Source organism: Miscanthus floridulus, chromosome 19 (assembly GCF_019320115.1).
Source record: "Miscanthus floridulus cultivar M001 chromosome 19, ASM1932011v1, whole genome shotgun sequence".
NCBI lineage: Eukaryota > Viridiplantae > Streptophyta > Magnoliopsida > Poales > Poaceae > Miscanthus > Miscanthus floridulus.
Genome location: NC_089598.1, coordinates 62,834,613 through 62,860,678, shown reverse-complemented (window position 1 = coordinate 62,860,678; position 26,066 = coordinate 62,834,613). Strand labels below are relative to the sequence as shown.

Sequence of the window (26,066 nt, the reverse complement as noted above, 5' to 3'; positions counted from 1 at the left end):
CTGGTCCGCGGGCAGTGTTTAGTCATAGGGAGCTGCGGCTAAGTTCCCAGCCTAAAGACTATGGCAAGATGCGGGTCTATTCGGCGTCAAGCTCTTCATGCGGGTCTATTCGGCGTCAAGCTCTTCCGATGAAATGAGTGTTACGAAGGAAGAAACTTATTGTATTGCTCATTCTTTTGGGGATGCTTCAAGCTCATGAGTGATTGCACACCATCGATCTGTTGCTCGGCAAGGCAGCGGTGGAATTCGCTAATGCCTGTGCGGGTTCGTTTGTTGCCCAAGAGGTGGAGAGGGACCTCCTAAAGGTGATGGATTCGTCTCTTGCCGAGGCGATAAATTTTCATTCTGTCAGCGTAAGAATCTGTTCTCCTTTTTCGCCCACCAGTGTCGTGTTCTTTCTCTTGATGTTTTCTTAGTTTTTCACTCTTCGCTTGTTGCAGGCCATGCTCCTGGCTCGAGGGCTTCGCCAGCAAGGGCAGGTCGTTCGCCAGAACCTTGAGAAGGAGCTGGCGAATAGGGCCTATAGGATCTAGGCCCTTGAGCAAGAGCTAGAGGCTACCAAAAAATAGGCGGAGGAAGCCGAGAGCGCTCGTAAGGCGGGCAAGGAGCAAATTGAGAAGATACATGCGGACTTTGATGAGTACCGCCAGCAGAGACGCGATGAACGCAATCATCTACCTCTTCCACTTCATCTTTTCAGCGGAAGGAATAAATGGTAAGGTAAAAGCATTCCAATGGGATAACTTATAGAAGTAATAATAGGGTGAACTACACTGAATCTTTTAGAAAAAAAATACAAAATATTTTGCAGCATAATACTATGTCTACTAATAAAGAAACCGACTTGAGAAAACAATCATACAATTATAGGGTGAACTACACTATGTGTATGATTTGACACCAACAATACCTTGGCTCTTTGAGGGCTCAGGCAACTCCTTGTTCAGCTCTTACACTCTATGAGCGCAGTGGCTGCAGATCACAAAATCAAAACACCAGTTAAGAGAGTTTCGGAACCACTCGCATTATGTTTTTTTTGAACCAAACAATCAACATTGAATAGGTAGGGGTTTCCTGTAAGACAACACATAATCCAGTAAGTTCCTGAAACCTCCATGTAATTGAGGTGGAAGGTTACCCACCATACAAAAGGGTAGAGAAACAACAGAGAATGTAGTATTTTATAAGAAATATAATAGTCTCATATAAAATTATCAAGTAGAGAGTTCACCTGTTACTATGTTATGGTCATGGCTATTGAACTTTTTTTTTGTTTCAATATGACCGGAGAAAAGAAAAGTTGGTGTCCATATATATAAAAGGAAATGATCCCAGATCTTAGTACTGTATAGGCAAGAGCAAAATAACCTAGCTGATCAAAACATGGAGAGGAACAATAATTATTTACTGATGAGATTCATCGATTCCTTTGCACAAACCATAGAAGAGTAAATATACAACTGTTTAGAGAGTTTTATAGATAGATGATCATTAATGTGCAGCTGATATTTTTTTTGAGGGAACAACAGGGGAGGCCCCTACCTATTTTTTTCATCAAATTTTCCTGTACATATGCAGCTGTTAAATTTCAACTGAAAATTTTAGAAGCGGCTATAAAAAAGGTTAACTACAAGCTACAGGAAAAAAAATGCATGTAGGACAATGGCACTAATCTTAGTATTCAGTCATATTTAATGTATGATTGCAAGGGCCAATTCAGTGTGCACATTATCATCCCACAAATATAGGAAGTACATTAGCCCTTTGTAAGCACATAATGACTTTTTTAGTTTAGTAATTCTGAAAAAGCTTACCATGTTATCTGCTGGTAGTGCTTTGAGATAATGCAAGCAAAAGGAGCACAACTTCCCAACTCTTCTACATACAAAAACAGTCAACTGCAATTGCTTGAGACGATGAGGATGGGCCATGAGAATAGATTCGACACCCTGATCCAGCAACAATGACACGTCATTCTCCAACTTATCTAGTAGCAGTTGAATAGCTTATTGGAACTACTTATCTAGTAGCAGTTCGTTTGCAGTGAAAAGCTTATTGCAACTAAAGTCAAGCAGGACTGCACAAGTGCAAGAACCTGCACCAAAAAACTATATATAAATTGACTGCACATAAACTTCCAACAAAACACTACAATAGTTTATATTATTTTCTATCATTCTCCGGTTCAATGTAGAAGCCTTTTTATATTGGATTGGATTATAATCCCTTCTCATATGCTTAATTAAGAGCTCTGCACTGGTCTAGCTATCCACGGAGCAAAAAGTTTAAGTTTTGGGTTGCAAAGCAGAGCAGCGATGGGAGAAATCAAGAACAGCAGAGCACGTATCCAAACCCATTCGCATCTATTCTATTCTGTTCTATAATTAGTGCTAGAAAACAACAGAAGATTTCACCCCAGCACATATGCTGATATGCGCAAGCAGAGTATATATATTACGTTCAGATCTACACACTCTACCTAATAAGTACCAAAAGTGAAGACGGAAACTAAAATATGAGCTAGCCAGACGGCAAGGAAAGAAACCTGAGACGGAGAGGCGTGGATGCTGTGGCGGTGTAGTGGTGGCTCCATTCAGCTTTAACCTCTAGATCTGCCGCTGCTATAGCTCTTCTTGGGCTGCGAAGCTTCTCAGGTCCGGCCCTAGGCACATGGGCTCACGAGCACGTCCTGGCCGCCACCGCCGCTATGCCGGCCCTCCCCCACATGCGCTAGCCCTCCCCAACGAGCATCGGCCCTCCGTCGATGAAGACGTGAGCGGCTCATGGGAGCGCCGTTTACCGTCGTCTGTAGCACCAGCGACAAGGAGGAGGTGTAGGACGGAGGAAGAGCGGCGGAGGGGCATCGAACTCTGTGGTGGAGAGCTAGATGCGAGAGAAACAGAGAGGGAGTGGTGTTGGCGGCTGTTGGGAGGATGGAGAGACTGGGTTTAGGGTTTGCTTTCTAACGGGCTGGAACTGGGCCTCCTTTTTGAGACCGAGCTGGATGGAGGAGGCGCGCATGAGGGCCCATATTTTTAGCGACAAATAGATTGATGTACCTATTTTTAGCGATAGACAGTTGAACGTTAAATATGATTATCTATAGTGACAGCCAGTAAATTGCTAAATGAGGGACAAATCGTTTGTGGGTTATCTTTAGCGACTGATCATCCATCGATAAACATAATTTTTAGCGTTAGATGTCTGACGGTAATTCGGTGTTGTGGTGTAGTAACTTGACCACTTTTGGACAAGTGCACACCACTATGCGTCATTCATGCCAGACACAGGAGAGGTCTTTCTGTTTTGATCAGTGGGGACGCCGTTGAAGTAGGATCGCTTGAACTTGTACCGTGTCTGTCCTATAACAGACTGGAATATACTCGTGCATACTTCTTTGGTTGTCGTCAATGGCTAGCCTCAACTGCAGAAGTATGAATGCAAATTAAATCCATTACTAAGTTGCTCAAGGCAAAGTTGAATGTCAACAGAGGATATACATACTTATAGATATCTTGGCCTCAAATTCATTGAGATGTTTGATATGTTGCTTGTAATTTTTCTAGTGCGGGAAAATTGATACTTGAGACTGTTGGCGGTTGTTAATTCATATTTTGCCCGCCAAATTAATCTAAAATGATATTTTCTATGCTACATTAGAGCATAATATTATTTTATCTAATAAGTTCTACGAGTTTTGGTGTTTTCAATTATTTTGCAGAATATGTCTAAAATATGCAGGAATCAATTCTATACGAGACATACGCAAGATTGGTGCAACCGGACGTGACAAATAATATAAATATGCCATCACCACAAACATTCTCAGATGCCAAATTGCATTGCACCTTTGTGAAATAATCATCAAAGTTATCAAAATAAATAAATAAATAAATATGTATTTGTGTGCGGGCAATGCACACCACCACCACCAGCATGAAATGGCACTAGTAGCATTCACGTTATTATCAGCAACCATGCATCTGCAGCAGCGCTTAGGCCAACCGGTACGCAGGAGTAGCAAGGCATGCACAAGTGCATGCCATGCAGGGACATCCAGCCAGCCAAGATTCACCATCGTCAGGTGCTGCACACCAGTAGTGCACCACGCTGGTCAACAAGGAGCAGCATAGCAGGGCGCTTGGCACACACTACATCGCCTGCAAGTCAACCCAGGAAGGCCTGAGTGCGCCATTGGCCAGGCCGGCCCAGCAGCAGAACCAGCGCTGACTCAGGTACATTCCCTACCAGCCCTGACGAGTGGCAGGCCTATACGGCACAGGCCCAGGCGTGGGAGAATGAGAAGCAGCTAACACATGTTTAGTACCATATTGATTAGCAAGGATTGATTTCCACCGGTGACAGCTTATAAATAGAGCCCCTCTCCTTCACTTGTAACATACACTACAAGAGTCTCTCCACTCTATTTTCTAAGATATAATTGTAGTATAGCCTAGTTAGAAGTTAGGGAGAGATGTGCAAGTTTTGGAAGAGTCATCGGAGGTTCGGTAAATCTTGTATCGGTTCTTTGTAAGACTCAAGTACTTTATACTTATCTTCTCTAATTACTTAAATATCGTTCATGGTTATCTAGTCCTTGTCTTAGTGGTTTAGCTAAGCATGGTTAGAATAATGGTTTACACCTTGGCATAGGATCTCTGCTCGACCGAGTGCTCTAGTTTTTATGTGAGACTAGAATAGTAATCGATAGTGTAAACGTGGTATCTAGACTATAAGTTACCCGAGTTTGCGTCCAACCCCACGGATAGTTGTGGTAGCCCCGGAGGTGATAGCTCTGACCAAGCCTTTGTAGTCCACCATGTTCGGGTTGGTGTTTTCGTATAGCTTTTGGTAGCCTGACCCCGATCACCCCTTCCTAGTCTTTTCGAGGATCGAAAAGGAACTACTGCCCCAAAGTGCTATGGTGTGATCACTATGCTTTCCCCTTTGTTTAGTTAATCCCTTTGGTTTGCTCTAGAATAGAACCATAGTAACAGAGAAGTATAAAGGAACCTTGTGATCCCCCGTTGTCCTCCCAACTGAGCTTTACTGCTCTTTTATCTTACCATGGAGTTCTCTTGTGTGTGTCTTCATATAAAAACTACTATCTTTATCACTTACCCCCACATCAGTCTAGTTGGTATACTAGTTAGTACATACATGATGGTTAACTATTAGCTTGTTTAACCATTGTTTCCTTGAGGATAAATACGATACCCTGGAATACTCCTGGGTGAAAGCTACAATAGTATCCGTGCGCTTACAGATTTCTCTGTTTGCGTTAACAAATACCAATAAGCTTTTTGGTGCCATTGCCGGTGAAGCAATTGGCGTAAGGATTTTGATACTGACTTTGATATCTATTAATCTAGTCTACCACTAGCTTTTGTGGGTATAAAAAAAGAAAAATCATCATGAGCCTAGGGTGCTCGATCAATCATGAACCTTCAACACCTCCACCATGCCATCTCAAATTGTGGGTGATCGATCAATGTATGAGAACCAACCCAAAAATATCTTTTCCATTTTTATTTTTACCACTGCATGTTTGCTTGATTCACCAAATATCTAGTGCTTTCTTTGGGTGGCTCCTAGACTTTGAACTGTATTCGAGCGCTATGCCTAGTCTAGGTAGATGGCAAATTTCTTTGTTATCTATCTATTCGATGCTCTTAGTCTAGCTTCGTAGTACACAGATGTTAAACGGGACTATCAGATTCATATGTTGGCTTTGCCAGTCAGTATGATATCGTCAGATGGTCCGCACTATGAGAAAAGGCTAAAGCCTAGATTTTCATGCATTTCACTCGTTTAATTTCCTTGTTATCAAAACGATGGCATGTTTGCTTAATCACATTCATCCACCCCATTTGCATTGCTTGCGTATAAAAAATGGTTCTCTAGTTTATGATTCAATGTTCATATATCTATTTGAGTTAATCTTGTAGTATGCTTAGGTTTGGGAGTTTTGGTCAATCGCGATGATCATACTTCCATAGGCTTTTTAAATTAAGCAGGGTGCTTAGGTTAATTAGCCTACCTAAATCAAATTGGACATGGAGTCTAGTTTGATTTTTGAACCAAAACTGCTAGTGTAGACTTTGGTTGCATGCATGGACTAACCCTCGCAGGAAATTCTCAAATCCATGAGGGTAAGTCTTTGAGATAAATTCATAATAGAGGTAAATCAAAGTTCATTTGGTGAACTTCGGACAAAACCTTGATCAAAAGAAAAAAATGAATCACATGCCCACCAAAGCCAAAACCACACGAAGATCAAGATGGCATGGCGAAAAACAAGAGGGGCATTATCCATATCCTCATCTCCAGGATTGGATAAGCTGAATTCAATGGAGAAGTCTTGCTCAACTGACTTAAAATGGTGAGCCCTAGCCGAAGGTAAATCGGTAGTTGTCCAAAAATTTTAAAAAGAATCAAAATAATTTTATATTAAAAAAAATCACTTTTTAGTTATTAGATTTTTCCCCCAATAATAACAATAATAAAAAAATTAGCTTTGCATAATAAACTAATTTTTAACTTGGATTCATATTTTTACGAATAAAGCAATGACCTCCCTTTCTCCCACAATAAACAAAAATTTGGTGCTAGACAAGTTCCCTTCGGCTATGCTTTGTCACTAACAATCACAGGAATGAAGGATGAACGATGTCTAGGAACATGGGTGCTGCAATACACATTAAGGAGATGCTCCAACATTCACACTTGGCTTTTAATGTCGAAGGACATAAAAGTCCAAGTGTGGGGGACCTGACCCTTCCATCACTACTACACTCATACCTTTCACAGCCACGTCATAACCCCTATCGCAGTCCGATTTTGGCCTCGACAGTAAGTGTCGGTAGTGATAGTCATAGCCATCGCCGTCGCCATCTAGACTGACTGTGATGTTCATTACACCGCTATTTTGGCTTATCATTTGTCTGTGATAAGGTCCTTACTTCCATCGCATTAGAGCATGGCTTGCTTGTGTCGATATGCACTAACACCGCCGCATGACTTACGATCCGTCCGTTATCAGATCCTTATTCCGTCGCATTAAGGCCTGACCCGCCTGTGTAGGTGTACACTAACACCGCTGTGTTGGCTTATGATCCATCCGTGATTAGGTCCTTGTTTCCGTTGTATTGGAGCACGACCCGCCTATGTCAAGGCAAACATCACCGTCGCTTCAACGAATAAACCGCCTAGTCATAGGGCATCATCACCGTCGCGTTGTAGTATGATCCACCCGTGATACACTATTGACCCCTACCGCATCAGACAAATAGTGGCGGTGATGGCCGTCTGCTTCACTAATGGCGAGTGGTGCATTGGTGATTGTTGATGGTCACTAAACACCCAATTTGACCATCAACATTCCACCCAAACCAAGGTAAAACAACATCACCTGTGCTATATTATGTTTATAATTCACCTAGTTCCACTTGTACTTGGAAAAAAATATTTGTATGCAGGAAAAATCTCAAAATTGGACAAATAAGAAGCATAGGAGACAAGTGGACGTGGCAAGGGGCTGAGGGCCCACAGTGCCACATCGACTAATGCCATGTGGCATTGGGTGATGCCACCCTAGCCCCTGCCACATCATTGATCCATGGGATGGCCTCCTCACTACTTCTCTAGCGTTGATCCATGGCGGTTTAATCCAAAGGTGCATGTTGAGCTGCCTTGGATCCATGGGCCCACTGTCATAGACCTAGAAGACCAAAACTGACCTCCAAATCACCTCACTAGCTGGGAAAGTGACTTACCAGCCATGCAACCGCCATCTAGGAGCCATCTAGCACTATTGGATGGCAAGGTGGTGGGATGGAGGTCGGCCGACGCCCCTTGGCGTCGCTCGATGGCCAAGTCACCCCAAACCACCTCATCTTCGCCTACAACTACCCCATGCCCTCTACACACTATAAAAGGGGTTGTGGTGCTTGGTGGAGATCAACACTCAGTAGCTCTCAAGCATTCCAAGTGTTCCAAGCTCTCAGAAGCTCTCCAAGAGTAGTAGCTAGCTAGTAGTGATAAGAGTAGAGCAGAGCTCGCCTTAGAGTTTGGAAGAGTCTTCTAGTCTGGTATAGCTCCTTTGTAATCTTTTTTAGCATTTACTTTATTTAGTACTTTACTTTGTCAAGTACTCTATTCAGTAATATAACTTTGCTTAGTTCAAGTCCTGTCTTGCTCTTGTATATCATTAGTGAGCCTAGGTGCTTATTCTCTGGCATCTACATCATTATTATCTTAGTGTTTAGTTCGTTCATCGTTAGTACTTGTTCTACCATCTAGTTAGGGTGTTTCGATCTTATTTCACCGGAGCTTGGATTGAAACAACGAGTTTATAGATTAAGTGTGGTGCTTAGGCTATATCTTGCCTGTAGGTATGACTAGATCTCCTAATAGATTGTGGTAGTTGGCAGGTGGTGATAGCCCTGTCCTTTCTCTGTATTCCACCACATTGGGCCTAGTTATTAAAACATAGGGCTCGTTGTGCTTCATGTTAGGTTAAATCCAACACAAGTACACCCCTCGTACTAAGAACGTTCTCACTATCATTAGTCTCTTTTGTTGCTTTAAGATTACATATTCTACTTCTTACACTCTGCTACACTACACTTCTAGTTACCTCTGTTTGTGTGATGAACCCTCTTTTATCTTTTTCTGTCCATCATCCATACTACCTGTCGGTGTTTCGAACCGCCAACTAGTAAATTTGTGTTTACGCATCTGGCCCGGATGGTGCGCTCGGAGGACACAAGGATTTATACTGGTTCGGGCGGAATGTCTCTACGTCTAGTTTTAGGCTGCTTGTGTTACCTGCACTTGTTGGTAGTAGGGGTTACAAACGGGCAAGAGAGGGAGAAGGTCCTAAGTCTGTGATGGAAGGGTCGAATGGAGTTGAGTCTAGTCGAACTCGTTGAGCCATTGAGCCCTTGAGCCATTTTTCCTGTTGCCTTCGTGGGGCGTCCTGCTTCCCCTTTTATAGATGAAGGGGAAGGCGCATGTTACATGAGAGAAAGAGAAAGAGCAGAAAAGTGAGGGAGAAGAAGGCCTCCGGAGTCATGGTGCCCTTCATTCCTTCACACGGGTCCGTCGGTCCTATGGATGATGATGGGGATGGCTCCACATCATGACCCTATTCGCCACTAGTGCCACACGCGGGCATGGTCAGCCGGTCATGGTGCCCCATTCCATCCTGGTGGGCAGCATGCTCAACAGGTATCTCTGATGGAAGACGTGCCCACTCCTTTTCTGATGTCAAAAGTTTGACCCTAGGTTCATACTCTTAGACCCATAGTGGTTGGTGGCGGTATGGACCCCCATCGGGCAAGGCAGAATCCCCCTTCAAGGGGTCTAGTGAGGCGATGTCCATGCTCATGGGGTCAGACGAGATGGATCCCGCACCCTCAGGGTCGGGCGTGATGGAGTCCATGCCCTCAGGGTGGGGTGACATGGAGCCCACGTAGTTGGGGCTAGGCGAGGCAAAGATCGTGCTCGAGGGGTCTAGCTAGATGAGCCCATGCCCGAGGGGTCTGGTGAAACAGAGCTCGCACCCTCAAGATTGGGAGACACGGAGCCCGTACCGTCGGGGTTGGGCTAGACGAAGCTTGTACCCTTAGAGTCGGGTGAGATGAAAATATGCTCTTGACCATCTAGGTGAGTTAGCATTCATGGCCACCAGCCTCCTTAATACCCGACAGTAGCCCTTGAGGCTATGGAGGAGTAGAATACTCCTTTGAAGGTTTTTTCAGGTGGAAGGACTATGAGGGTCTTGATCTCCCTTTGTAGGCCTCAGGATGTCTTGGTAGGGTCACAATTCCTTTCCATCATGTTTGAACTCTTCAGGAGCATGCTATATGGGGGGTTGGAAAAGATCTCTCTTGATTTCGATCCCCCTAGGATCCGATCGATCCACCATTGTCATGTGACCGCGTATTCGGTCTCCTGATGAGTCCAACTTCCCTTAAGCCCCCGCGCATAGTAGGGGTCTGGTCGAGGGGTTAGCTCATCTTGTGGTTGTCCTGCCTCAAGCGTTTTTTTGATAAAAATGGAGGGGCTAAGCCTTGCCATGTTTTCCTCGATGGATGAATCATGGTGCTCGGTGAGCTATTAATGGGCTAGTCCGAGTGGGGCCCTAGCTTCCCATTCACGGGGTTTGGCATGGGTCAGCTAGTGACTAACTCTAGGTTCCTAACGGCGAGTCCATATAGTTCTCAAGCCCGTTCGACCGGTCCCAAGGGCTCGTTGCCTTTCTTTGGGAAAAAACCATGGACTGTGCACTGGCCAAGACTCGAACATGGGTCAAGATTACCGTGGCGCTCATGTGCCTAGGTGCTGGCCGCTAGCGGGCCCATCCTTAATGACCCCTCACTCTAAAGGTGCCCTAGAGTAGTTGTGAACCCATCGGTGGGCCAACTTTCAAACTCCCGGGCCTTAATGGGCCGTGGGAGCATTTTTAGCTCCGTATCCCTCCTTAGCTACGGCGGTTTTTGGCCCATTGAGGGGGCGAACCATCATCCAGCGTGCCCTTCGAGGGGGTGGCTGGGGGTGGCATGTGCATGACTCCCAGAGAGGTGAAGTGATGAGACACGATAGGCGCATCGACCGAGGTGGACAGTTCACCTCTCGCTCCACCTTCCCCTATAAATAGGGGCCTTTCCCTTCATCTCTGGTATGCTTAACCATAGCCTCGTCTTCTCCACTTCTCCGCCACCAGCACCCGGATTTCTTATCCTCGCTCTTCTGCCGCCAACAAAGTTCTTGTTCTTCCACTCTTGCTTCCCATGGAGTCATGGTATTGCTCTGACATCACCCATGCATGCGTGGATGGCCTTGTCAAGCATGGTCTTCTCCATGGGAGAACCGAGGTGGTGGAGTGGCTCATGCCTGATCATGAGGAGGTGCCATCGTCACCCGATGGCTATGTCATGTCCTTCGTGCCCTTCCATGAGCATGAATTCACGATTCCTCCCCACTCATTTCTCTAGGGACTGCTGCACCACTATGTGGCAGAACCGCCTAATCTAATGCCTCATAGGAGTGCTTGTCTTCCATTAGATACTAAGCACTCAAGGGACAACACTAAACTACTCGGATCCGTCGGGCAGACCCCAGGGGAGAACCCGAAAATCCACATTTTTGCCATCAGGATCACAAATGAGAGAATAAAGCTTACATCATTTAACCATTTCTTACATCACTTTTAATACAATATCAGAGTATACTATTTATTATTACAACAGTGGAATGTAATCATATTATCAGAGTTATGAATCATTCAATTAAACAGCGGAATATAAACATGTGAATAGAGTTATAGTGGAAATAAATATCTAAACATGACATGAGGAAGTATTGAAATATAAACTACGACAACAGATTATGAAACTTTCGTTTATAAAAGCATTTAGTGAGTTATAAATAAAAACTACGATCGTAGCGTAAAGGAATCCTCGCTGAGCCCACCAGGAGGAATCCACACACAAGAGTCAGCTTTAGCATGCACCTGTCACCTGCAACAGGGGGAATAAAACCCTGAGTACTCAATTGTACTCAGCAAGACTTACCCGATAGGAGAAAAAAAAGACTCCAAGGATATGCAAGGCTATCTGGCTTGTGGGTTGCATTTGCAGGAAGCATTACTAAGCATGCATCCTTACATTCAATTTTTATTAATAGCCGCATTGGTTCAGTAACTAACCATTCTAGGTAAGCACCTGAGCTACTTTCAAGCAGGAGGTAAGCAATTAGATTTCCTTTCTCCATCTTCCATCTTTCATCTTTCAGTTCTTACTATGATGCTAAACCGCAGACAAGCCATACTAGATTGTCCGGCGATTCGCGAATCAATGCCCCTAGCTGAGTACCCCGAAAGCACATGCCCCGCTTGTACCCCAGGCATGAACAGGACCAACCCATCACTCTCCTATCCTGGGTGTCTAGGTCCCCGTCCAAACTGGGACTCTAAGCCCCCGCCCCTGAGTCCTAGACTCAGTGCAGTGCAAGGACCTCCTCCACCAAAAACAAACCCTAACAGTCGGTTCGAAAAGAGCCGGATCCACGACAAGAGAGCAACAAGTCTTCCAAGCGCCCATACACAAGTATGTGCTCAGGATAATAAGTCTGTGACCTGCCTAGAGTCATATGCAATGATCGGTCCTTAACTGACCAGACAGGGAAAAATGGTGTAACCAAGCTATGACCCGCCTCCACGGCGACACAACTTCTTACACCCACCAATACCCAAACCATATCCCAGCCTAGTCACCATTTCCCTTTCCACCATTTTATATATTCCAAGTGATAATCATATAGTAACATATTTCCTATATCACGCAAGTGACAGACAATCACTCGACTTCTACCGGAGTCCTGTAGCATAGCAATCTACACGATCCTGTCATACTAGTAAGACTCATAGGATAAAGATATATATGCAAGTGGGGTTCATTCAACTCCTGAAAACTTAATGCACAAATATAATTTAAACTACATAAAAGTAGGGGTTATGCACCGGGGCTTGCCTGGGTAAAATATATTTAAAAGTTAGTATCTGCATCTTCAGATCATCCACAATCATCTAGATAGAAAGCCCATTGCATCATCTTCTGGAGAGAATACCATTACACCATCTTCGGGTCCCCAATCATCCTTTGATTGATCCGTGGATCCATCATTGTACCTATATGATATGCATATGGTGCAATGCAAAGATGTAATTAATCAACTACAATCGTGACTCATAAAATACAACATACGCCTCTCGTGTTTACTAGCTAGTTCTAACGATGACCATACTTAGGCTACATATACACGTTGTCGGATAAGGCGTTATTTCCCAACACTATTTTTAGTTATATAAACCAAGGTGTTTCTTTATTTCGCAATAAGCCATTATTATCTAATTAGCAACTAGTTATTCTGGAGCTACAAAATTTACGATGAGTAACTAATATTGCTAGGGATCTACTGTAGAAATTTCAGATCCAACGCTATTACCAATTTACCACAGAAATCCCTACAAGTTTATATTTTACAACATTAAGTATCTTAAATTAATTATATAGCCTCCAAGAATAATATCACACTATGTGAACCAACTATACTAATAGGTAGATCATGATTTTAGGAGACTAACAAAACTGGTTTGGCATTTTTATGATTTTTCTATGATTTTCTATGAATTTTACAAGCTTACTTTATAAGCTAAATTATCGAATACTCTACAAACTAAAGAAGGCCGTCAGTCATTAAAATGGCCAAGCTCGGCCTGGCCCAGCGAGAAAGCAGCCCAGGCAGTAGCACCAGCCGACCCAGCAGTGCGGCCCACGGCCGGCCAGCGGGCGCGCGGTAGTGGCCCAAGAGGCACTAGGCCGGCCTAGGCACAGGCAGTGGCCTGGATGGCCCAGGTGCATAGTGGCACGGCCCAGCAAGCTCAGAAGCCAGCAACAGGCCGGCCCAGCATCGGGTTTTGCCCAAACCGGCCAACGATTATGCAAAAACATCCCTACGTTTACCTCTATTCCGCTCAAGGCCCATAGACACTATTAAGTCGAGTCATGTATTTAGACAAAAGGACCCCATATAATTCTTTTGCTTGGATATATGCCCTCCTCACCTTGCTTCTTCAATCTCAGAACAGAGCGCACGGAGTAGAGCCACCGACTGGTGGCGAAACCCGGCCGCACACTCGTTGATGACAACGAGGAGGCTAAACAGCGTAGTGGTGGGGCACAGCGGACTGGCCATACACGCCGCATGGCGCAGACCTAGGGCAGGGGCCTCGACTGGAGAGGTGGCTCAGGAACATGGGCACGGAAGCTCACGTGTGCGGATGGCGACGCAGCCATGGCCACCATGGTCCAACGTTGCGGTCCGGCTGGGCACGCCGAGGGCTTGGCAAAGCCAGCAGAGGGAGGGCACCAGCACTGGAGGCTCAGATGACCATGGACCGGACACGGCGAGGACGGGAACATGAGCACACTGACGCGGCGTGTTGGCCCGGCGGTGGCGTGGCCACGATGGTTTGGGCGTGGGTCGTGGATGCGGCGTGGTACTGCGGTAGCGGGACACCTGTGCTCACGCGGCATGGGAACGGACATCCGAAGCAGCGGCCACGGCATGGCCACATGAGAGGTGTGGACGTCGGGGGCAGAGTACCAGCGCGAATGGGGCACGGGATAGCGTAGGCTCTGACGTGCTGCGCGAGGAAAGCTGGACGACGGTAGGCGTGGCCTAGCCAGTGCTGCAAGGCACACGGGTGCGATGACGGCTTGGCAGTGGAGCTACGCAAGGCCCGACGAGGCACGACAGGGGCACGGTGTGAGGCCACCGGGCAGATCACGGTCGTCGCGGCTGAGGAGCTTCACGGGGCACGGCGTGGGGAACGAGAAATGGTGGTGCGAACAAGCAGAGGAAAACATGCGGTGGAGCCAGGAAATGGGCAAGCAATGGGTGAAGGAGGGACGGTGCTCTAGTAGTCTGGCCAAACTTCATTAAAGCACTCAGAGAAAAAGACGCAAGGAACAGTACACGACGACTGCAGCAGCTTGACCTTGGTACCGAGACGACAACGGCGCAGGCATCAAGGACAATCAAAGGCAGACAGAGACACTGAATGAAGTGATGGAGCAGGCAGATACAAGCAAAGCAGGCCACAAAAGCAAGGAAGCAGAGCGGCCAATGACTCAGCAAATCCCATTAAGGCACTTCGAACAAAGTCGTATGAAAGCAGGCACCCGTGGCTTACTACGCGTCTAGTACAACAGCAGTGCCAATCAGAGAAGGGACACGCGGGGCAAGCAAACACAATCAGAGGCCGAGGCAATGTGACAAGGTTAGCAGTTAGACGGGACACCAAAGGCAGTGGTTACTCGACGCTGTATGGTAGAGCGAGGACACGGCGTGATTTAAGTTAAGCGTTTATTTGAGTCCACAAAACTAAAGCACACCAGACTCGCTTATCGCCTCAAATACGATTTAAACTAAAAACCTGATAAACTCATTTTGAAAAATTTTCTTAGGCCTAAACCTTGGTGTTAAATAAGCTCATAACACCAAGGGTGTTACAACCAACCCCCCTTAAAAAGAATCTCGTCCCAACATTAGAAGCTCGAAACATAAAGGGGAAACGTGATTACATTTCGTAGCTTAGGGATTACACGAAAGATTACATGACTTTGAATACTAAACCACATGGGAATCTAGGGATACATGGTTAAGAGCAACCTGGTTCAACCGAAACTTAATCCAAAAATCAGGATAGACGAGGACAATGGAGAATTGACAAGAAGATGATTATCCAAAACATGGCGTAGCACCAACAGATCCAGAAATAGTCGACTGAGAAGTAAAACATCATGAACCCTAAGATTGACCACCAAAAGGGAACTTGAACTTCTTCACTGAACCAGATCCTTCCTTCTTCTCAGATCACACTATCACCTTAGACTACCGAACCTAGCTTCACAACGATAACTGGATTTCGTAGCTCTGCTGTGAATGCGAGAGGAATGGGGATGAAGAAGAAGAGCAAGGACCAAGGGTATTTATAGAGGCAAACGGAGAGGGGCACAACACACCGGTAGTGGAGATAAGATTGGACATGTTGCGCTCCCTGCATGAGCGGCGGAGGGGGAAATAAAGGAGAGGAGAGGGGGGGGGTTCGCTCGACGAGGCAGGCATGCGGGTGGTCATGTTACCAAAAGAAGGAAAGGGAAGGGGAAATGGGGGGGGGGTCTGGTACGGGGAACGATGGGGCGTGAGAGTTGAGAGCCAATCGGATGCTGGGAAAAGGAGGAGCGCAAGTGCACAAAGGCAGCGAGCACTGCATGATGCCGCGGCCACGTGAAAACGGGATGCTATAGATCCTGACACAGGCGGCGTTTGCAGGGCATGCAGCGAAATGACCCAGCATGTGTAGCGCGGTCAACTAAGCACAGGGCTTGGGACAAGATGTCCACTCTGACTTTGGCAATTACTCCCGACTATCCACTGCTAACCTTCCTTTACTACTCTTCTTTTGCTTTCCTTCCTTGACCACATCCGTCTTTTCTGTAAACCCAGATCATGTCATACTTTCTTTCTCCAAACCATCTCTTGTGTACCTTGAGAGAACACTTCTGCATCACCCCATTATGGATTTCCTGTTTGAACACCTGAACATTTCTAAGGAGAAAATTTTTAAAACAAAATGGTATGGCGGTGTAACTTGGTAAAGGTACTTGGTCAACAACCTTGATACCAGCATGTGCCGAGCAGCGTCACCATGTGGCAGCTGTTCCATAGGGAGCCCTCGGTGTCGTCACGGCACCATAAGTTATTAACCAGGCAACTATTACCAACATACATGCCATGAAGGCAGTGGGGTCATAGACCATAGAGTAAGGGGAGTATTGCAAGGGAAAATTCAAACAATAAAAGTTCCCTTCACAACAAGGGACAAGGAATTCAAATCCAACGATAGATTTGTTTTAAAGAAATTCAAGTGTTCTGCTGGGGCATCCACAATTAGTTGATACAGGGTCCAATAACATCCAATCACAGCTGATCTACTGGCATCTGAATGGCAACTTTTCTTGCAACCCGCTTAATATCGCCCTTGAAAACTTTAAGCACATCTAACGAAACTTTAAGGTAGATGAACGCAATAAACACAGTGAACTAGATAAAATGCAGGTTCCAATGGTCCTATATGGGTACATCATATAGGCATTCAGGCTCCCATTCATGACATAGCATTCACCTATGGTCGAACGAGCTCAACAACTACGGACGACAACAATGGTAAGAGTACAATACCAGGGACAGCAACAAAAAACACTACTACTATGGGTACAACGTCCCAAGGCAACTAGCCTACATCCTCACAGGGCAACGGCTAAGCGAGAGGAATCAAGGGTTCATCTTCGGACACTTCCGAGGGTGGAGGTGCGGGCGGTGCTGCAACACTTGTTCTTCTTCTTTCTGGCGGGTGGATAGGGATCCCTTCCAAAATTGGGGCATCCTGCCTTTCAGCAACCAACATCCTTTGCTCAGCCTTGGTGACAAGATAGGCCACCCGCAGCTGATGAACATGCTGATCTTCGGCCTCCTTTTGAGCTTCCTCCATGGTAGCCTCTTGGCTCTCAGCAGCTGCAGCGCTGGCATGTGCTTCGGCGAGCTACACCTGGAGCATCCGGTTGAAGACCTCAGCTTCCTCGGTGCGCTGAAGGCATGCCCCTGGTTCCAAGGCTTGGCGGTCGTACTGCTCATCTAGAGCGAGCAGGTACGTGGTCAAGTGCACCATGATGGGACTGTCTTCATGCGCATCCCACCCTTGCAAAGCCTCCATCCGAGCCTTCCATGCCCGTCGATTCTTGTCCAAAGGAGGAAAGAACCGCATGGGGGTTCGGGCAATGGGCTCCTCATAGATCTGGCAGAGGTACTGCAAAGCTTTGTGGGCCACAACCTAGTAGGTGTTGATGAAGCAAAACCTGGTTGGGTCACACTCCAGGCTTCAGTGATGTTAGGGAACTCTTCACTCTTCCCGATGTAGACGGTAACCTCACACCGCTCGGTGCCATGCTCCTCATACTCACGGCCCTCATACTCAGGACGATCTCTAACTCTGAGCTTTTGCATAGTGGCATGCAGGATTCTGGGAAAACCCTCAACGTTCAGGCAGTAGGTACTAACCCAGGCTCCTGCCATCTCTGGTGGTGGTTGCAAGGAAGGCTGAGCGAAAAGCTGTCTCAAGGAAAAGCTAAGTGAGCTAAAGTGCACCGAGTGGTGGTACCAATGGCTAAGTTAGGCTCTGCTTATAAAGGCGGAGCGTTGAGTGGTCCTAGCTTGGTTCACCAGGGTTCCCGCACGGGGTCACTACGACGAATCGACCAATTTCCACGTGTTTGAGGCGAGCAACGTGCGATGCCATTACTGACTAGTATGACTGTAGGGCAAGGGTCCAACAAGAGTGCAGAAAGGGGTATGAGGAGACGTGGGTCACGACCAGCACGAACCATGGATGAACGCGAAACACGAAGCCATAGTGCAGACCTAACTCTAGAATAGGAACGAGTTAGTCATGCATAATACGACGCGCGTGACACCTATGGATGGCGTATCTACCAGCAATACAAGTGCTACAATGCACAAACAGGATATGCATGAATGCACGTCCTATATGTCCTTTCACTGCTACCAACATATAGGGCAACTGTTCTCAAATTTCTGGCACAACGTTCTCTCCCTGTAACTAGTCGATACTATCGAACTATGCTCGAGTCAGTGTACCTGCAGAAACTTGATTAATCCTATCTAGGTCAGCAGAGTGCCATCTATCATAGATACATAACCATAGTAATAGGGCTACTTATATAACTTCGCATACAAACGCCCTAACTTTTTGCAAAAATAAGTTGTCAAATTTTTGTTTAGAAAAGTTTTGGAAGCTTTATTTCCTCATTTATGCTCTGATACCACCTGTGGTAGAACCGCCTAATCTAATGCCTTACAGGAGTGCTTGTCTTCCATTAGACACTAAGCACTCAAGGGAGAACACTAAATTACTCGGGTCCATTGGGCACACCCCAGGGGAGAACCCGAAAATCCATATTTTTGCCATCACGATCACAAATGAGAGAATAAAGCTTACATCATTTAACCAGTTCTTACATCACTTTTAATACAATGTTAGAGTATAATATTTATTATTACAACAGCGGAATGTAATCATATTATCAAAGTTATGAATCATTCAATTAAACAGCAGAATATAAACATGTGAATAGAGTTACAGCAGAAATAAATATCTAAACATGACATGAGGAAGTATTGAAATATAAACTACGACAACAGATTATGAAACTTTCATTTATAAAATCATTTATTGAGAGTTATAAATAAAAACTACGATCGTAGCGTAAAGGAATCCTTGCTGAGCCCACCAGGAGGAATCCACACACAAGAGTCAGCTTTAGCATCCACCTATCACCTGCAACAGGGGAAATAAAACCCTGAGTACTCAATTATACTTAGCAAGACTTACCCGATAGGAGAAAAGAAAAGACTCCAAGGATATGCAAGGCTATCTGGCTTATGGGTTGCATTTGCAGAAAGCATTACTGAGCGTGCGTCCTTACATTTGATTTTTATTAATAGCTGCATTGGTTCAGTAACTAACCATTCTAGGTAAGCACCTGAGCTACTTTCAAGCAGGTGGTAAGCAATCAGATTTCCTTTCTCCATCTTTCATCTTTCAGTTCTTACTACGATGCTAAACTGTAGACAAGCCGTACCGGATCGCCCGGCGATTTGTGAATCAATGCCCCTAGCTAGGTACCCTAAAAACACACGCCCCGCTTGTACCCCAGGCACGAGTAGGACCAACCCATCACTCTCCTGTCCCAGGTGTCTAGGTCCCCGTCCAAACTAGGACTCCAAGCCCCCGCCCCTGAGTCCCGGACTTAGTGCGGTGCAAGGACCTTCTCCACCAAAAACAAACCCTAACAGTCGGTCCAGAAAGAGCCAGATCCGCGACAAGAGAGCAACAAGTCTTCCAAGCGCCCATACACAAGTATGTGCTCGGGATAATAAGTCTGTGACCTGCCTAGAGTCATATGCAACAATCGGTCTTGAACCGACCAGACAGGGAAAAATGATGTAACCAAGCTATGACCCGCCTCCGTGGCGACACAACTTCTTACACCCACTAATACCCAAACCATATCCCTGCCCGGTCACCATTTTCCTTTCCACCATTTTATATATTCCAAGTGATAATCATATAGTAACATATTTCCTATATCTCGCGAGTGATAGTCAATCACTCGACTTCTACCAGAGTCCTGTAGCATAGCAATCTACATGATCCTGTCATACTAGTAAGACTCATAGGATAAAGATATATATATATATGCAAGTGGGTTTCATTCAACTCCTAAAAACTTAATGCACAAATATAATTTAAACTATAGAAAAGTAGGGGTTATGCACCGGGGCTTGCCTGGGTAAGATATATTTAAAAGTTAATATCTGCATCTTCAGATCATCCACAATCATCTGGATAGAAAGCCCATTGCATCATCTTCTGGAGAGAATACCATTACACCATCTTCGGGTCCCTAATCATCCTTTGATCGATCTGTGGATCCATCATCGTACCTATATGATATGCATGTGATGCAATACAAAGATGTAATTAATCAACTGCAATCGTGACTCATAAAATACGACGTATGCCTCTCGCGTTAACTAGCTAGTTCTAACGATGACCGTACTTAGGCTACATATACACATTGTTGGATAAGGCGTTATTTCCCAACACTGTTTTTAGTTATATAAACCAAGGTGTTTCTTTATTTCATTCTATCGATTTAATCCTTATTCGCAATAAGCCATTATTATCTAATTAGCAAATAGTTATTCCGGAGCTACAAAATTTACGGTGAGTAACTAATATTGCTAGGGATCTACTGTAGAAATTTCAGATCCAACGCTATTACCAATTTACCATGGAAATCCCTACAAGTTTATATTTTACAATATTAAGTATCTTAAATTAATTATATAGCCTCCAAGAATAATATCACACTATGTGAACCAACTATACTAATAGGTAGATCATGATTTTAGGAGACTAACAAAACTGGTTTGGCATTTTTATGATTTTTCTATGATTTTCTACGAATTTTACAAGCTTACTTTATAAGCTAAATTATCAAATACTCTACAAACTAAAGAAGGCCGTCAGTCATTAAAACGGCCTAGCTTGGCCAAGCCCAGCGAGCAAGCAGCCCAGGTGGCAGCACCAGCCGGCCCAGCAGTGCGGCCTGCGGCCGGCCAGCGGGCGCGCGACAGTGGCCCAAGAGGCACCAGGCCGGCCCAGGCATAGGCAGTGGCCCAGACGGCCTAGGTGCACAGTGGCGCGGCCCAGCAAGCTCAGTAGCCAGCAACAGGCCGGCCCAGCACCAGGTTTTGCCCAAACCGGCTAGCGATTATGCAAAAACATCCCTATGTTTACCTCTATTCCGCTCAAGGCCCACGAACACTATTAAGTCGAGTCATGTATTTAGCAAAAAGGACTTGTATAATTCTTTAGCTTGGATATATGCCCTCCTCACCTTGCTTCTTCAATCTCAGAATAGAGCGCACGGAGCAGAGCCATCGGCCGGTGGTGAAACCCGGCCGTGCGCTCATTGACGATGATGAGGAGGCTAAACGGCGTAGTGGCGGGGCACAGCGGACTGGCTGTACATGCCGCACGACATAGACCTAGGGCAGGGGCCGCAGCTAGAGAGGCGGCTTGGGCACAGAAGCTCACGCGCGCGGATAGCGGTGCAGCCATGGCTACCGTGGTCCAATGCTGCGGTCTGACCGGGCATGCCGAGGGCTTGGCAAAGCCAGCAGAGGGAGGGCACCGGCGTTGGAGGCTCAGGCGACCATGCACCGGACACAGTGAGGATAGGAACGCGGGCACACTGATGCGGTGCGTCGGCCTGGCGGTGGCGCGGCCACGATGGTTTGGGTGCGGGTCATGGATGCGGCGTGGTACTACGGTAGCGGGACACCTATGCTTGTGTGGTGTGGGAACGGACGTCCGGAGCAGCGGCCATGGCATGGCCACACGAGAGGCGTGGACACCGGGGCCGAGTACTGGCATGAACAGGGCTCTGACGCGCTACGCGAGGAAAGCTACTACAGCTTGGCAGTGGAGCTGCGTAAGGCTCGGCGAGGCACGACAGGGGCGTGGTGTGCGGCCACTGAGCAGAGCACGGTCGTCGCGGCCGAGGAGCTCCACAGGGCACGGCGTGGGGAATGGGAAATGGCGGTGCGAACAAGTAGAGGAAAACATGCGGTGGAGCAAGGAAATGGGCAAGTAGTGGGTGAAGGAGGGACGATGCTCCAGTAGTCTAGCCAAACTTCATTAAAGCACTCAGAGAAAAAGACGCAAGGAACAATATGCGATGGCCGCAGCAGCTTGACCTTGGTACCGAGACGACAACAACGCAGGCATCAAGGACAATCAAAGGCAGATAAAGATACTGAATGAAGCGATGGAGCAGGCAGATACAAGCAAAGCAGGCCATAGAAGCAAGGAAGCAGAGCGGCCAGCAACTCGGCAAATCCCATTAAGGCGCTCCGAACAAAGTCATATGAAAGCAGGCACCCATGGCTTACTACGCGTCTAGTACAACAGCAATGCCAATCAGAGAAGGGACATGCGGGGCAAGCAAACACAATCAGAGACCGAGGCAGCGCGACAAGGTTAGCAGTTAGATGGGACACCAAAGGAGTGGTTACTCGGCGCTACACGGTAGAGCGAGGACACGACGTGATTTAAGTTAAGTGTTTATTTGAGTCCACAAAACTAAAGCACACCGGACTCGCTTATCACCTCAAATATGATTTAAACTAAAAACCTGATAAACTCATTTCAAAAAAATTTCTTAGGCCTAAACCTCGGTGCTAAATAAGCTCGTAACACCAAGGGTGTTACACACTACCAGATCGAGTTGTAGCACTTGAATCCCATTGGGATCTAGCACATCATGGCCTTCATTGCGTTGTGCGAAGGTATCTGGGGATCAAACCCCACTTCGAGCTATGGAGGTACTTCTTCTCTGTCTCCCTGCACAAGAAAAGGGAGAGAAGCGGGGACCTATTGGTGCTGATGGGATGTGTAGGTATCCACCTCTGAGGCCACCGGTCCACCAAGTACATGACATGTCCGCTATCAAGGTCCAACAAAGGATGGCACACGCTTTGGTTCTATGTCAAGAACGCCACCGCCGCCCCCTTGCCAGATTTCACTAGACGCCTAATCGAAGAGGCACCGCTAGTGTGGGGGTGGGGACCCCCCTAGAATTAAAAGGAATGGCTCCGTGACCTCCTAGACACCATCGCACTCCTAAAGAACCATGGTCTCTGCGGGGTAGGTGTCATCAGGGCATATCAAGCGAGGAGGGTGGCACCACTGATGGCGCGTGCCCTCCCGCTATACGGGATGACGCCCGGTGTGTAGCTCGGTGGGACAGTGCTTGCCTAGGGGTCGCTTCATGACAGTGAGGTCACGCAACACATCAAGGAAGCGACGGAGGAGTCCGATGTCATGTTCCCAATCCTAGGACATCCTGTGATGCGGCTAGACGTGGGCTTCAACGAGCTACTAGCAGAGTTGGGCTTTTGGGCCTCTGTCATGCCGCTGCTAGAGCATGTGGCCATGGGGCAGCGAACTACACCATAGACAAAAAGAGGAAGAAGAAGAAAGATGGGGAGAAGGCAAAGCAGCGGGTGGGGCTAGACTGAGGAAGGCAACAACAAGGTTCAAAAGAGGAAGAGGAAGAAGAGGGCGATGGTTCTGGGTCGCCCATCCAATGGGATGGGCTAGGAGGATGGGACAAGGACCCATCTTTGCCATAGGAGGGATCCTTCGCATGGCATGCCCTAGGGTAGGAGGGGGAGGATGCACCCAGAGCCAGCGGAATCAAGCCAGCCCACTTCGTCTGGGCCTTCTGAGGAGAGGGAAGGTTCGAAACATCAATGCACCAATGAGGCGTGGCCAGGGTTGGGTGGGCTGGCCCCAAAATGTCACTGTCCGGTGGTGTCGAGGTGATGAAAAAACTTCTTCACTCCTTCACTGTTAACGGATTTTATCGTAGACTGATCGTTGTGTCTTTTGTAGTGTTGATAGAGGTGGGACTCTCCTGAGGCTAACATCGAAGAAGAGCCTCACCCTTTGGCAGACGTGCCAGGAGCCGGCTGGCGTCGTGTTAGAGGTGAGCAGGAGCGGCGCTAGGGGGCCATGATGTTGACTGGAGGGGCATAGCTGGTGGCTACATCTGTGAGGGAGCAGATGGAGGAGGGTGCGTCTAGGGTGCCCGTGGAGAATGTGGCATGGCCGGGTGAGGCCATGACATCATAGCGGGAATGACGTAGCTGGGGTCGTTATCTATGTGGGTGGCCACAACATCATAGGCAGAAACGGTGCAACTGGAGCCATCATCCATGTAGGTGGCTACATCTATGGTGGGACAGATGGAGGAGGATGCACCAAGGCTTTCATGGTGGACATGGTATGGCCGGGTGCGGCACGACATCATAGGTAGAGATGGCATGACCAGAGCCATCATCCATGTAGGTGGCCACATCTATGGTGGGGTAGACAGGAGAGATTGCACCCGAGGCATCCTTAGTGGATGTGGCGATGGGGCAGGCATCCACGTCCATGTCACCTGCCCCCTCTACCGCCAGAGGGGCCACATAGCTCGCTGCCGCCCATCAGGAGGTGGCTGTGCTTGCCCCCACTGGCCAGGAGCTAGCCGACCTTCGAGCCAGGGAGGCGAATGCTCGTGATCATGCCCATGAGGCCGAGGAGATACTTGTGGCCCTGATTGATAGGGCATGCGCGGATGTCATAGAATCCGAGCGGCTATGGAAAGAGCAGGATGATTTGCTCTGGGCCATAGAGGAACTCCGCACAGAGCACGACTTGGCTCGCTAGGAGCACGCCGATGCCCAGTAGCGGATTGACCTCCTCGAGGGTGAGCTTGAGGGGGAGAGGGACCTAAAGGTTGCGTCTAAGGGCGTGGCCACCAGACTCACCACATAGGTCAGCCAGCGCCAGGAAGAGATCCAGAGCCTAGAGGCACGCAAGCTTTGGATGGACATGGACGGTAATCCTCTAGTTCCCCTTGTTGTCTTTCTCCCTAGAATCCATGGTAGGCCTTTTTAACACAGTCGATATGTGACTCAGATAGGTCTCAATGACAAGCTTAGGGTGGAGGTGACAAAGAGCCATGGCCTAGAGAAGGAGCTCGACAAGGTGAAGGCCTCCCTCCTGAAGGAGAGCGATGAGCATGACACCCTACATGTCGCCGTCCAGCTGGTCTACGATGACCTTGAGCTAGCCCTAGAGTAGGAGATGAGCTCATCTATGGTCCACACCGTCTAGATTATAGGTCAAGCGTGTGAGTTGACAAGGGATGCCACGAGGAACATGCTTCACTTTGGCATTCCTCGGTCATTTGCAATCGCTTGTTCTCACTACGAGAGCATTGATCTGGCAATGATGAGCTAGGGCTTCACACCCAATTACTCCAAGGCTGAGCTAGAGGAGATCGAGAAGTCAGTGGCCCCCCTAGCGTAGGACCTATCTGTCAAGATTGAGGATGAGGTCATTCCCCCAAGGGGTTAGTTAGTTAGATATGCCAGGCGGCAAACTTATAATAAGTAGACAAATTTTTAACTTTTGTTATGGCTAAACAAACTTTTGGTTCTTCTCCCCTTTTTTGTATAAAAAGGTTGATGCGATCTGACCCCTTCTGATGTTAAGGTTGTAAAGCTCGAGGTGCAGGCTAAAAAACTCTAATCATGCTAGTGAGTAGAAACACCATAGCCACTGGGGCGTAGGTTTCTTGCGGTCCAACCAATTTTACTTAGCGTTTGTATCCGCAACTCTTGCTTCTAGATCTTAACGTAAGGAGGGGTCAGGTGCAAAGAATGTTTCTGAATAGATATATTGTCATCTTATCAACCCCTGAGTGAGGCCTGACCCCTTGCCGTTGCTGGGGACAGGTGTCACTAAAGATCGAGGAAACGATAGCGAAATTGATAAGAGAAAGCATCTTTCCATTTTAGAAATATCATTCTCAATTTTCATAAGTACATGCATAGACTAGGGGTAAAAGCGATGTAGTTGCTTGATGTTCTAGGTGTTGGTGAAGACTTTGCCCTTGATGGACTTGAGCTTGTAGGTGCCTAGTCAGAGCACCTCCACAATGATGTACGGTCCCTCCTATGGTGGAGAGAGCTTATGGTGGCTCTCGTTGCTCTGGACGAGGCTAAGCACTAGGCCCCCGATGTTGAAGGCTTGGCCCTACACACAACGGCTGTGGTACCAGCATAACGCTTGCTGGTACTTGGCCAAGCAGAGGAGGGCAATGTCGCGTGCTTCGTCAAGCTGATCCATGGTGTCCTTGAGGGACGTCTCGACTCCCTGCTCATTGTATGCCCTAACCCTTGGCGCTTAGTAGTCAAGGTCGGTCGGGAGGACCGCTTTGGAACCTTAGACTATG

General features: G+C 47.1%; 1 long non-coding RNA gene across 1 annotated transcript in view; it reads left to right on the top strand.

The window, feature by feature from the left end:
- Positions 1–4,416: 4,416 nt before the first annotated feature.
- LOC136528272 (uncharacterized) overlaps positions 4,417–26,066 on the top strand; it is a 30,064-nt gene continuing 8,414 nt past the window's right edge. Inside the window, exon 1 of the long non-coding RNA XR_010777038.1 lies at positions 4,417–4,530. This is a non-coding gene — a long non-coding RNA (uncharacterized lncRNA). The remainder of the gene's footprint in view (positions 4,531–26,066) is intronic.